The following is a 13,992-nucleotide window of genomic DNA, read 5'->3' as shown; positions in this document are numbered from 1 at the left end:
TGAGGGGTGACTCAGGCTAGCAGAAGCCAAACTGGTTCTTATCTACATAAAACTGGAGGTCTGTGGGTAAGGTGCTGGACCTTTATGAGGTGGGACCTTTGTATCACCCCAAACCCAGCTGTTATGAGACCATCATGCAAACATAAATTTATTCAAAACACCATTCTTACTTAGTCCTGACTGTGGCTCTTACAAGGACTCTCACAAGCACTGACTGCAAGCCAGACAAGGCCACTTGTGTTCTAATCAAAGAAAGAGGAGAGGGAAAGAGTAAAATAAACTAATTCCTTATGGGGGTAAGGGTCACAGGAGAAATCAAATGTATGACATGTCTATCTTAGAAGGTGACCAGGGAAGCCCCTTTGAGAACGGTGGCATTTGAGCTGGGGAAGGGAACAAATGTTACAATCACAGGAAACAGCAAGAAAGAGGACTTGGGCTGGGATATTTCATGGCCTGAGGATTATTCTCACCACCATATGTGGCCCAGCATCACTTAGAGGTTTACCCTTTTTCCAAGTCTGCTTTCGTTTCACCTTTGTACCACTGTCAAGGCTCACTCCAGAAGGCCAGATGCATTCTCCCAACTCCGAAGTTCTCAGTTCTCTGACTCCTGTTCCTCTGTAGTTTAGAACCAACCTGCTCTGAATTCTTGCCTCTGTTCCCTCCCACCAAGGAGTAGACAACTCCTGTGTGCTTAATAGCCATCAGGCTGATAGGTGGGTAACTGCAGCCCATGATCGCTGGGGCTGGGCTTCAGAATGGCAGTCACTCTTTGAGAGAGTCTGGTCTTGTCATTTTCCCTTCTAAACCTTACCTTGATAGAAGCAAAAAGGCCTGTCACTCCCTGCCTAGTCTTAGACTGATATGCAGACCATAAAATGGTTTATATATTGTGCACAGTTAAAGTAGGCCTTGCTCCAGGCAATGCCTTAACAAGAAGATAAAGGAGAGGGCAGATAAACACAATGCTGCCTGCAGTCTCGCTGCCTGCAGTCTCGCTTCCTGCAGGTCTGTCTCTTCTGAGGGGACAGGACAGATCACCCACACTTGAGGGACCTGGCCAAAGTCCCTTGGTTTCCCTCTAGCTGTTTGTTCATCTGGACTCATTCCCAAGGTCTCTCTGACATGGGCGTGGGAGGCACTGGGGCCCTGAGGTGAAAAAGGATCCCTGCCTGGCACTCTGAACCGCAGGGACTTCCCATGGGGCCTTAACTTCCTGCTCTTGTTAGCTTGGGTTTACCAAGCTAGACTATCTAGGCCTTTTAGCCTTGACTAGGAACTAGAAAGGAGCTTTTGTAGAGAAATGTTTGTGAAGAACCAGGAACCAGCTTTGCAAACCTGGAAACTCTACAGACTCCAGCTTTGCAAACCTGGGAAACTGCTCTAGGAGGGAACTCTGGAAGTTGCTGGTGGAGCCTGTCTAGTGTGCATATCTGATTTGGCAAGAGGAGGTCATGTGGTACTGAGGGTCTGGCTTTCAGAGGTTCAAATCTTAACCTTGTAAACTGTATCTTGGTGACTTTGGAAACACCTGTCCAATGAAGGTAAAGCTCTTGTCGCCATATTTTGGGGATGACTTGTGAGGAGGACTGAAGTAACAAATGTAAGGTGTTTAGAACATAGTAAGCATTAACTACAACTGGCCCCCAGTTTCTGTGGATACAGGATTTATACTTGTAGATTCAACCAACTATGGTCAGAAATATTTTTTAATTGTCTCTTGGGGCTAGAGAGATGACTCAGTTAGTAAAGAGCTTGCTGGGAAACCATGTGAACTTGAGTTTGGATTCCCAGAGATCTAATAAAAATAGATACAGTAGTATATACATTTGTAATGCCAGCATACTTCTGTTACTGATGGGAGTCAGAGATAGGAGAATCACTCACAGTCTCACTGGCCAGCTGGCCCTGCATATACCAGGGCAAATGCAAGATACACTCTCTCAGAAAATGGGGTGGGAGACAAGGACAATTATCCGAGATTGTCCTCTGACCTCCACAGTCTGCCAGTGTGTACATGCCTAAACTTACACAAGTGCACACACACACACACACACACACAGCTCCATAGTGATTTTCTTGTCATTATTCCCTAATTAATACAATATCACATAACACATCGAATTTAGTATTATATATCTAGGGAGGATTTAAAGTATACAGGAAGATATACCTAAGTTTTATGGAACTTTGTAAATTTTATACAAGAGGCTTGGTATCCATGGATTCTGATATCCACAGAGATTTCCAGAATCAGCTCTCTGAAGATACAGAAGGATTAGACGGTTTTAGCTAAAATTATCACAGGTTTGAACTGAAGAGCGAGCCTACACAGCAGAAAGCTGAAGCCTGGTACCTGCTCAGTCCAGTCATGTCCAGAGGATTACAGTTTGATCATTACCCTAGGCTGAAGAGTTCTCTGGTGACCTAACCCTGAGGGAGAAATGATAGAAGGGAACCTCAGTCTTCCATTGCCCATCCTAGAACTCTCTTCTAGGCTCGTGACTCAAAGCTACAAAGCTCTGAAGAGATCAGTGTTCTGATATAGGATGCTAAGAAAACCCAAGAAGCCTGAAGTCCAGTGTCCCAGTACTAAGACTTGCAAGAATGGGGATAACTGGTGCTTATGATCTTGTGGACTCTAGATATCTGGGTACCTGTGGCTATGGAGAAAACATTTCTAAAGAACACCAAGGACCCTAGGTAGGTGATCTTTCACACTAGCTTGCTGTGTGGAAAGGGGAAGAGATTAATAGGAAGTATCTTAGTCAAGGTTTTGCTGCTATGAACAGACATCATGACCAAGGCAACTCTTGTAAGGACAAAATAAAATTTGGGCTGGCTTATAGGTTCAGAGGTTTACTCCATTATCATCAAGGCAGGAACATGGCAGCATCCAGGCAGGCATGGTGCAGGCAGAGCTGAGGGTTCAACATCTTCATCTGTAGGCTGCTAGTAGAAGACCGACTTCCAGGCAGCTAGGGTGAGGGTCTGAAGTCCATGCCCACAGTGACACACCTATTCCAACAATGCCATACCTCTTAATAGTGCCTCTCACTGGGCCAAGCATATACAAATCATCACAGGAGGGACGATGGAGATAAGAGGTACCAAGGGGAAAAGCATTAGTAAAGAGAAGAGCTAATGAGGTTTAGATGTTAGAACCCCTTTCTTGGCTTGAAACAATTTCAGATGAGGTTCCTTCTGATACCAGAGGCCCTAAACCTTCCAAAGAGAAGCTGTCTAGATTTCTCCAAAAGGAAGTTTGGAAATGGGCTGGGCCTTTCCCCTAGTTTCTCAGTTGCCTTGTTCTCCTGCCTCAGATCCTCAACCTAAGTATGTGACTGTAACATCCTTCCCTTCCTAACCCTCAATTCCTCAACTCAGATCCTTTGTGTGTGTGATTATTTGCATCATATCTGCCTCTTGGACAAGCTGTGGTTAATGCCACATCTGATTAGTTTATTATTGTATCCCCAGGTCATAGTATGAAACCACAGGGATCAGCACATGTAAAAGGGTACCCAGATATACAGGGACATCTTTCTTCCCCAACTATCTCTGCTCCCTCTGTCTACTAATACACAGGCTTATCTGTCTTGGGAACAGCATTCATAAATGGTCACATGCTTAAGTATACATGTCTACATCAATTGAGATTACTGTAGTTCAGGTATGAAGTGTCTCATGGATTTATAGCTACTAATATAGATACTTTCTTTTCTTCTCTAGTAGTGTGCATAGCACCTCAAAGCACCACGAAAGCTTGCCAGTAGGGATAAAACATTGAGGTCAGTATCAGCTTGGTTTCTCCATGTTTTATGGCTCAAGTTATGTGGCGTTTTCAGCAACAAGATCCATCAAATTCTAGAGGAACCAAGAGTGTTGGCAATAGACTAACATTTGGGGGCCTATGTGGACCTCACTGGCCAAGAACATTTTCAATATTCATTCATCAGTTGATAGGCATCTAGGTTGTTTTAGTTTCCTGGATATTAAACCAGCAATGAACATGGGCGAGCAATGAACACCAGCAATGAACATGGGCGAGCAAGGATCTCTTCAGCAGGACATGGCGTCCTCAAAGGACATTTGAAGAGTGGTATGGCTGGATCATGTGGTATGTGTATTTTTAGCTTTTTGAAGAACCTCCACAAGAATTTCTGTAGTAGCTGCACCAGTTTGCACTACCCCTAGCAGTGAGTAAGTGTCCCATTCCCACATCCTTATCAACATTGTTGTCATTTACTTCTTTGATCTCAGCTGTTGTGACTGGGGTGAGATGAAATCCCAGTGTAGCTTTGATTTGTATTTCGCTGGTGGCTACGGATTTTGAATATAAAACCAAACAACTGTTTCTCAGCCATTTGTATTTTATTTTTTGAGAACTATGTTTAGTAACATGTCTCATTTTTAAATTGGATCATCTGCTTCCTAACTACTTAGCCATTTGAATTCTGATGTATTCTAGACACTAACCGTCTTTGTGATGTGTAGTTCTATTTTCCCATTCTGTACGCTGACTCTTCACTAGAATGAAAGTGCCCTTTGCTGTAAGAAACTTCTTAGTTTTATGAAATCCCATTTACTCATTGATAATATCAGTGCCTGTATTATCAGGGTCCTGTTTAGAAAGTTCTTTCCTGTGCCAGTGAGTTCAAACATCTTTGATATATTCATCAAATATATCATCTTATATTCCTGATCAATCAGATTCAAGTTATCAGGTCTTATGTTGACATCCTAGACCCATTTGAAGTCGAGTTTTGTGTAGACCGAGAGATGAGAAATGAGTTTCATTTTTCTATGAATAATAGTCTGACCAGCACTATTTGTTGAAAGCCATCTTCTCTCCAATGCATAGTTATGACCTCTTTGTCGAAAATCAGGTGGCTTTTACAGTGTAAATATGTGGATTCCCAGTCCTATTCCAGTGATCAATGTGTGCTAGTACCATGCTGTTTTTATTATTATAGCTATGTAGTATAACATGAAATCTGGGATGACCTAAAAAAGTTTCTTATTGTTCAGAATTTTTAAAAACTATACTGAGTCTTTTATGTTATTTAACTTTATTTTTTTCAAATTTGTGAGAAACTATATTGTAATTTTGATGGGATTTGCATTGAATCTGCAGCTTGTTTTCTATAGAGTAGTCATTTTTTTAAATTTCAAGCATTTATTACTTAATAGGACTAGTTAATGACCTTTTAAGTCTTTAATTTTTCTAACCTCACATTTATACTTTTTTCTTTTAACATAAGACAATCCGTGCCGTTCTCCCTCACTCACTGACGTTGTTTCCCCCACTTACAACTTGCATCTTTGCTGTAAGCAGCAAAAAATACTTCTCCCTGTCTTATTTATTTACTTCTCCCTGTCTTATTTATTTGCTTCTCCCTGTCTTATTTATTTACTTCTCCCTGTCTTATTTATTTGCTTCTCCCTGTCTTATTTATTTGCTTCTCCCTGTCTTATTTATTTACTTCTCCCTGTCTTATTTATTTGCTTCTCCCTGTCTTATTTATTTACTTCTCCCTGTCTTATTTATTTACTTCCCCCTGTCTTATTTATTTACTTCTCCCTGTCTTATTTATTTACTTCTCCCCTGTCTTATTTATTTTTCAATTTCTGTGATAAGACACCATGATCACAGCAACTTATACAAGAAAACGTTTTGAGGCTCACAGTTCCAGAGGGTTAGAGTTCATGACCATCATGGTAGAGAGCATGGTAGCAGGCAGGTAGGCATGGCAATGGAGCAGTGGCTGAGAGCTTAAATCCTTATTCATAAACATGAAGAGGGAGAGAGAGAGAGAGAGAGAGCGAGAGAGAGAGAGAGAGAGAGAGAGAGAGAGAGACAGAGACAGAGACAGAGACAGACAGAGACAGACAGAGAGAGACACACAGAGAGAACATTAATTAGGAAATAGTGTGGGACTTTGAACCCTCAAAGCCCAACCCTAGTAACATACATACGTCCTCCAACAAGGCCACACCTTATAAAACAAACAGCTCCACCAACTGGGGACCAAGCATTCAAATACATAAGCCTATAGAAGCCATCGTCAAGTCATTCAAACCCCTGCATCTTCCACCTTTAGTATGTCTACCTACTGTTCATGGGGCTTATGGCTATGCTAGGTCCACAGCAAAGGAAAACTAAATTACTCAGATGACTTTAAAATAGGGAGTTTGTCTTAGCTTACCTAGATGCATCTGATTTAATAGTGATGATCAACGGTGAGAAAAAAGAGCAGAAGAATCCAGAGAGAAGTTGTGAAGATGATTAAAGAACCATGATTGGTATTAAAGATGATGGAATGTTCCACAAACTAAGGAATGCAGATTTCCTCTGGAGGGTAGAAGAGGTGGACAATCTCTTACATAGCCTCCAAGAGCCCTGTTGATAAAAATTTACTGAGACTTGTGTCAAACTGGGGTATGGGTTCTCTCTCCCTCCCTCTCTCTCTCTCTCTTTCTCTCTCTCTCTCTCTCTCTCTCTCTCTCTCTCTCTCTCTCTCTCTCTCCCTCCCTCCCTCCCTCCCTCCCTCCCTCCCTCTCTCTCTCTCTCTCTCTGCGTGTGTGCGTGTGCGTGCGCACAACTCAGAGGACAATTTTCAGGAGTTGGTTCTCTCTTTCTTCCAAGAGTCCTAGAGACTGAACTCAGGAAGCAGGAGCTTTGACCCACTGGTCATGCCAGCCCATTTTATATTATTTTAAGCCACCAAGTCTTTGACACAGCTAACAAAGAACCAACAAGCTTCTACTTGGGGGATTATGTACTTTCTAAAAATATCCTTTATGGTATTCCTTTGGGAGGAAAGCTCATGTGTTGTCTATCTGGAAATATATTTATTGCACTTCTTAAAAGATTGTTTTGCTATTATTGTTCTGCTAATCACAGCTAATTTTCTTGAAGTATTTTGGAGACGTGCTTCCATTACTATGGGGGAAGTTCTCTGTCAGTATATTAAGTAATCTCCTTAACTTTGGTATTTTACAGATTCAGCCTAAGGTGTCTATGAGCAAATTTGTTCTTGCTTATTCTTCTCTATATACATTTTGTACAATTCTGTGAATTTTTAAATTCTTCTAATGTAGCAGGGTCTTTTTAAAAAAACTACTACTGCTTAAGCCATTGTATTTAAGTTTCAATTTCATCATTTATATTATTTAAACACATTTAATTCTTTTCTCTTGATTATATTTCACTTTTTACTTTAAATATTTCAAATGCAGTTACCTTAATTTTGAATTTGATAAATATGGAGTTTATGAGAGATCACTTCAAGCTTGAATTTGAAGGTGTGAGTCAGGGAGGCTAGAAAACAGGAAAAATGGTGGTGCCATGGAGAGGGAAGCAAGTCTTTCACTGCAGAGTCTGGCTGAAGCTTCAAACAGCTGAATCCTAGGACTGGGGGCTGGAGAGATGGCTCAATGGTTAAGGGTACTTACTGCTCTTCCAGAGGTCCTGAGTTCAATTCCCAGCCCCTACTCTGAAGTGTTTACAACTATCTGTAACTCCAACTCCTAGGCATCTGATGGACTCTAAAGACACCGGCACCCACATATGCAGAACTTACCCTATACACACACTCATTCAAAATAAACCCTAAAGAAAGAATTCCAGCACAGTTAACAATGGCTTAAGGCCTTTATCATTTCATAGATAAAAACTTGCAGTTTTCTGGGATTTTCACCAGACAGTCCTTTTGCTGGGAATGGGCATAGACTAACTCCCTGTATAACCCTGGTGACTCTTGGTTTGCCTTATGGGATTAAGGTGTCATCCAAGGCACCTCCAAAGCTGTTCATAGTCTCACTTCTCAAAAAGAGAGAGACAAGAAAAGTATGTCTTTTAGCAACCCCTTGAGACATAAATTGAACTCTCCCAGTGGTTATGTTTACTGCTAAGATCCTTGTGCCTACAGCTCTCAGCCACATAGACAGTTGCGCTCCCTTTCCCGAGTAGCTCTCTCTGAACCCCCATGTTAAAAACCTATGATAAAAATGTCTTCCAATAAGGTATGTCTCTTCTTGTGAGGCCACACCCATGATTGTGGATATGCTTTTATTCTTTTCCTGAGTGCTTTCCTTTCTGCTTCTAGTAAGACTCCAACTCTGTTTCACATTGGCTCAGTGTAAACCAAAAAAGAAAAAAAGGGAAAAAAGATATGTCACTTTAAATTATTATTAACAGCAACCTTCTAATACCAGGTCTTTGTTAATATAAGTTAATAAAAAATGTTTAAACAAACATTTTGGTTAACACTGTTGTAAAATGTCTTTCGTTTAATTAGAAAATAAAACTTTCTCTCAGCTCTTAGGATTACTAGTGGAGTCTCACCCACAGGTTGGTTCACCATCTGTTGTTGTAAAATTATAAAAAATAAAATGCTGTCTTTTACACCACTAGATCCGACACTGCAGTGCCCCAAGATGTCTGGTAGACATCCCAATTCTGTGGTGGCCCAGTGTCTCTGCTGCCACACACTCTCCCGAACTCAAATCGCCATAACACAGTAACCTCTGATCCACGTGATAAGATATAATTGCCCACCTGTACACATCCATCCCTTAAGAATATTCATAACAACCTGTAAATATACAGAGTGGAATCTTTTTTTTTTTTTTTCCGGAGCTGGGGACCGAACCCAGGGCCTTGCGCTTCCTAGATAAGCGCTCTACCACTGAGCTAAATCCCCAGCCCCCAGAGTGGAATCTTAATGTCAGCCTCCATGTTCTCTTGGCAGCTTCTCTTGCAGTCTCCTGCAGCCTCCCTTCTCCTTCCGTTCCAGTCTCCTCCTCTTCCCTCAAGCTTTTCTCCTGCCCATCCTTCCTTCTCATCCAATGACAGGCCTTGTTCTATCTTGTGCCTGCCTTCACCTGTGTGATAATCCTACATAATGCAATGAACACAGCAAAGATTCTTAACTTGAGAGGTTTTGTAGAACTATTTCAGGAACCCAGGACCTTGTATTTCTGTCTCATTTTGAGGGTAAGAACCATATTTCAAAAGTATGTGTCATCTCCGAAGGGTTTAAAAGCCAGTTCTTTTAGGAGTTTCATAAACATAGTTGAAATGTAAATAGTTGATAAATATTTTTTAATTTTTCTTCATTATTCCTCACTGCTTTTATTTCCACCCTCCACTTTGTATGGACTTGAAGAAAGGGCTATGGAATATATTTTACATATAATTTTGAAATCTCAAATTGGAAAGAAAAGGATCCTGGAATCTTGAACAAAGGAGAATGTGCAAAAGGTAGAATTCAAATGAAATGAGAAACATGGAAAAAGCTGATCTACCAAAAACAGAACGACAGTTGAAACACTCATATCTAATAAATTAGCAAAAATGAAGGAAAGCATTCTTCCCAGTGTCATGATTCCAGTAAAATTCATGCAGCATACGCTATCATTGTTCTAACTTCTTCAAATGGTCATTTATGTTCTGTATTGACTTAAAAACATTGCTCAATTTTGCTTAAACTGTACATCTCATTGTAATAATAAAAGATTGCTAAAAAAACAATTCATTTTTAAACATCTCATTTTTAGGAAGGTTTCCATAGAAAATAATCAAAAAAGCAAAACACACACGATTGCTTCACCATGGAGGAGCATAGCAAAACATTAGAAGGGAACTCAATGTACAAAATCAGAATGGCTAACTATCAGGTTACATCTGTGGAAGAGTGCACAAACTATTTGAAATGTTTAGTTCTGGAAACTGCATACTACGTATAGAACAACTCATCTAACGGAGGTTTTAAAGAGGGAGGATTTCTGAGCTGCACAGTTCTTAGAGGCTATGGAAGTGACTTTCAAACTTTCACTCATTTAAAACTGTCCTGAGCACATAGTTATGCCTCATGAAAGTATGATAGTATTGTTGTGTGATACACTATAGGGTCTTGACTGCATGCACACAGTTTACATTTCTGAGGAAACGATCATCACTGACAAAGTTACACTGACATGAAGTTAATGAGCAGCATGATTACTGAGTATGATGAGAAGTTAGGGCGATGTCTGTATTTTTCAGTGTGGCTCCAAGGCTCATATGAAATGTAAAGGTTTTCTTTTCACAGAATTGGCAGTCATTAGCTGGGCTAACAATGGCTCCTGATGCCATAAGCTCTTGACTCATTACTGTCATCTTCTGCCTACTCATGCTCTCCAAATATGTACACCAAATCCTTCTATCAGGAATATCCTGCTAGTCAGATATTAATGCACCTCGGATTTAAGGCCATCTTCTTGGAGAAGCTTTCCTTACACATTTCCCCTTTTTGACCTGCCAGAGTTCCCATGCCTTGGCTTCCCTTGCTCCTTTTGTTTTTAAGTTCGCTCTATTTTCCTTTTAACTTATCTGTTTGACATAGAGAGTTTCTATAAATCAGAACCATGCTTACTAAATGATAAAACTGAATCAGGAACAGATTTTGGAGTTAAGTAACATTGACTCCAAATCCTAGCTGTACACACACACACACACACACACACACACACACACACACACACACACCCTGAACATGCTACTGAGCCTCTCTGGACTTCACAAGTACAATGGAAGTCAAAGAGAGCATGTTTCAAAAGGCCACTGGCCAATGTTAAGAATCCAACAAGAGTTGTGCAGGCTTCCAGGTTTGAGAGCCACTGGAGTAGAATAAGACCAAGTCTTCTGGCTATTCATTCAGTCTCACAACAAAGGACATGCAGGAAAATCCAGAGAACCTCAGCCTCATAAGCCAGCTAAACTCTTAAGTCTGGAAAGTAGTCACTGCTTTTCCTGTCTCCTTGGAGACCCCAGACATCAGAGCAATCCCTTGGCACACTACCTGCCCCAATAGTAAGGAAACTTAGGAATAGATACTGTGAGGGTGAAGGAGTCAGATCCCCTATCACCCCAACCTGTCACTCCCTTCTCTGGCCTCAACAATGAGTCATTGCCCACATTACACTGCTGCTCTTGAAGAAGCTGGTGACCGAAGAACATGAAAGAACTTTTCCTTCTGAGAAGCATCTCTAATTAAAGGAGATGTATCTATCTCCTCAACTATCATTGTTCAAATTTCACCTCTGACCCTTCAAAGTGGTCCCCTTTCTCTAACACCTATTGTGATACTTCTCCTGTCTTCCATGTGGTCAAGGAGATCTGGGTCATGTGTCTAGACTCTCTTTACTTCCTCCCTTGGTGTGCAATAGATGCAAGTGAACCACATAATGAGGAAAATTGCAATCTAGAATCAGATGGGATCAGGTGAGTCCAGAGCACATAGACTACTGGCTGTGGCTTTATTGTCAATTTTCTCAACTACTGTCTACTTACCCAGTCTACTTACTGGCTTGGCAGTCTAAATAAAACAAGCCACCTCCTGGATGTCATGAGAATCAAACAAGACAGCTTGGTAGAGAACACAGGCCTTGTAGATGCTTACCAAAACTCCTCATCACCTACTCATCATCCTTTTAAAGTGTTGTTGTTTGTTACCCACTGTTCTCAGAAGTTCCAAATGTTGGACGTGTGATATACAGAATGTAGAGAAGTTTGCAGCCAGCTGCTGACCTCCCCAACAAGCCCTTTCTGCTGACTACTCTATTGCTGTGCAAGTACCCCTTCTTGTGCTCATTTCTGATGCTGCTATTAATGTATTTACACAAACATAATATCTTTAACATTTGGTCCATTTGCAGTTAGAAGTCTGAGACAGGTGGTAGTGAGTTCAAATCAAGTGTCGTAAAGAATACGTTCCTTCTAGACTCTCAGAGAAGTCCACTACTTTGCCTTTTCCAGTGAAGAAGTGCTCAAAAAGCAACACGTCAATGGGCAGCTGCTCTCTGGGATTCTACCATCCCCCTGTCTTTTGTTCTACTTTCTTCCCTCTCAAGGCAAGCCTAGACAACTGAAAAAATTCTTTAAGATGAAGCAGTCTTATAATAACCCATTTCCTCCCCAAATAAGCCATAAATCTTAAAGTGTAACCCCTCGTCCTTCTAGTTTTCCGTCTTAACATTGACCACAGGAAAACCTCTGCCATACCTTAATTAACTCTAGGCCACAGGACCCTCTCTGTCATCTAACTGTAGGTTATAGGCAGTGCCTCACCTTGGGAGGAAGGAATTCTGCACAGAGGTCATGTAGAATCGTGAGGCAGCTGCTCTTACAGCTTAGTGCAGCATCCTTAGAGTGTATACATCTCATTCAGCCACCTTTTCTCTATGACCACTCATACTTCCTGCAACGTCAGTGAAAAGATGGACAGTTCACCTTATCCCCATTAATGGGAGTATAAACTAGGGCAGCCACTATGGAAATCAGTGTTGAGGTTTCTCAAAAAGCTAAAAAATAGAATTTCTATATGACATAGCTATACCACACCCAGAGGGCATCATGTCCTATTATAGAGATACTTGTTCATCCATTTTGATTGTTGGGCTGTTCACTACAGCCAGGAAATGGAATCAGCCTAGATGTGAATGGATAAAAAACATATATATACACAGGGAAATTTCCTCAGCTGTAAAGAAAAACTTAAGGGAAATGAGTAGAATTAGAAAACACCAGGCTAAGATTACCCAGGCTCAGAAAGACAAAATTATTAGGATTCTCTAGAGGAACAGAACTCATTAGAATGGCTTACAAGCTGAGTAGTTCAACAATGACTGTCTCCTTATAGAAGGGCCAAGGATCCAGTAGTTATTCCATCCAGAAGACTGGGTATGAGGCAAGCAAGCGAAGATTTTCTTCTTTCCTGCCCTTTTATGTGCACTGTTTTAAGGTGGGCCTCCTGATCCGAAATCATCCAGGTTTAGGGTAGGTCTTCCCACCTCAAATGATCCAATTAAGAAGAACCCCTCATAAGTATGTCCAGCTGTTTAGAGTTCAGTTGATACCGGATGTAGTCAGGTTGACAACCTCAGTAAGCCAATCACAACCAGCTTCAAAAGTTTCCATCATTGTGCCCATCCTAGCTTTATATTTTTAGGTTTGGGTATTTGAGTTTGGGTGTGTATATAGAGTGCCAAGAAAGTTATAAGGGAACCCAGGAGGGGCACACTAAGTGGTGGTGTTGTTGTGGGACAGAACACATGCTATAAGAAAGCACAGAGAGGGGATATGGAGGTGGAAAGTTTAAATGGAGGTGGGAAGGCCAAGGGGAGGTGGGATTTGGAGGACTAAACAAAACTAAAGATATATGAAAAAGTCTTATGGAAACCGACTATATAACTAATTTAAAAAATGGGTGATTTATTCTGAGGTTGAGGTTTTAATCTTTGATTTTGACCAACTAGATCTATTATACTTTTGCCTTGTTAATTCTTCTTTTGGCCCCTATATTGTGAGCAGAAAAGCACCACTTCCTTTTCTGTCTCTGTAGAGCTTCTAGTAAGCTCACCTTTTCTTAGTTCATGGCTGTGTTACTCACCCCCTCCTATAGTCTATGTGCCTTATTAGCTCCTGCCTCATTATGAGGACCCTTGTGGTATGAATATGAATGTAACTACTTTCCATGCATTTTGAAGTGCAATCTTATTTTCTGGCTGTTAAGAAAGGAATGCTTCTCTGTGAGTGATTTCTCTTTATTTTTTTTTCTGGGACTAAAACTCTCTTCCCATAACCTCTGACCATTTATAAGCTAATTATTCATATTTCCCAACCAATTTCTGGAAGTTATCAGATAATTAAACATCTTTTTAAAAAGTCAAGGAATTCTTGCTTAAGTACTTTTAAGTTTACTTCTATTGCTTGTTCAATAGAACTCCAAAAAAAAAAAAAAAAAAAAGGCAGATGCATATGGGTTAGTAACAGTGATTGGTTTGCCACAGGAGCATGTCGACACACTGTGTATACACTGATACTTCCAAAGCACGGCTATCTCCGGTGGCTTAGGAGGTAACTTAAGACCCCAGGAAGTTGGTGCTAATTACGTTTCTCATTGCTCTGACAAAAATACCCAGCAAGAAGCAATTTGAAAGAAA

The 13,992-nt window shown here is 40.8% G+C and overlaps 1 protein-coding gene across 3 annotated transcripts in view; it reads left to right on the top strand.

Annotated features, from left to right (window-relative positions):
• Il36b (interleukin 36, beta) overlaps positions 1–13,992 on the top strand; it is a 98,365-nt gene that overhangs the window by 11,641 nt on the left and 72,732 nt on the right. The window lies entirely within an intron of this gene.

Source organism: Rattus norvegicus, chromosome 3 (genome assembly GCF_036323735.1).
Source record: "Rattus norvegicus strain BN/NHsdMcwi chromosome 3, GRCr8, whole genome shotgun sequence".
Lineage (NCBI taxonomy): Eukaryota > Metazoa > Chordata > Mammalia > Rodentia > Muridae > Rattus > Rattus norvegicus.
This window is presented reverse-complemented; position numbering and strand designations above follow the sequence as displayed.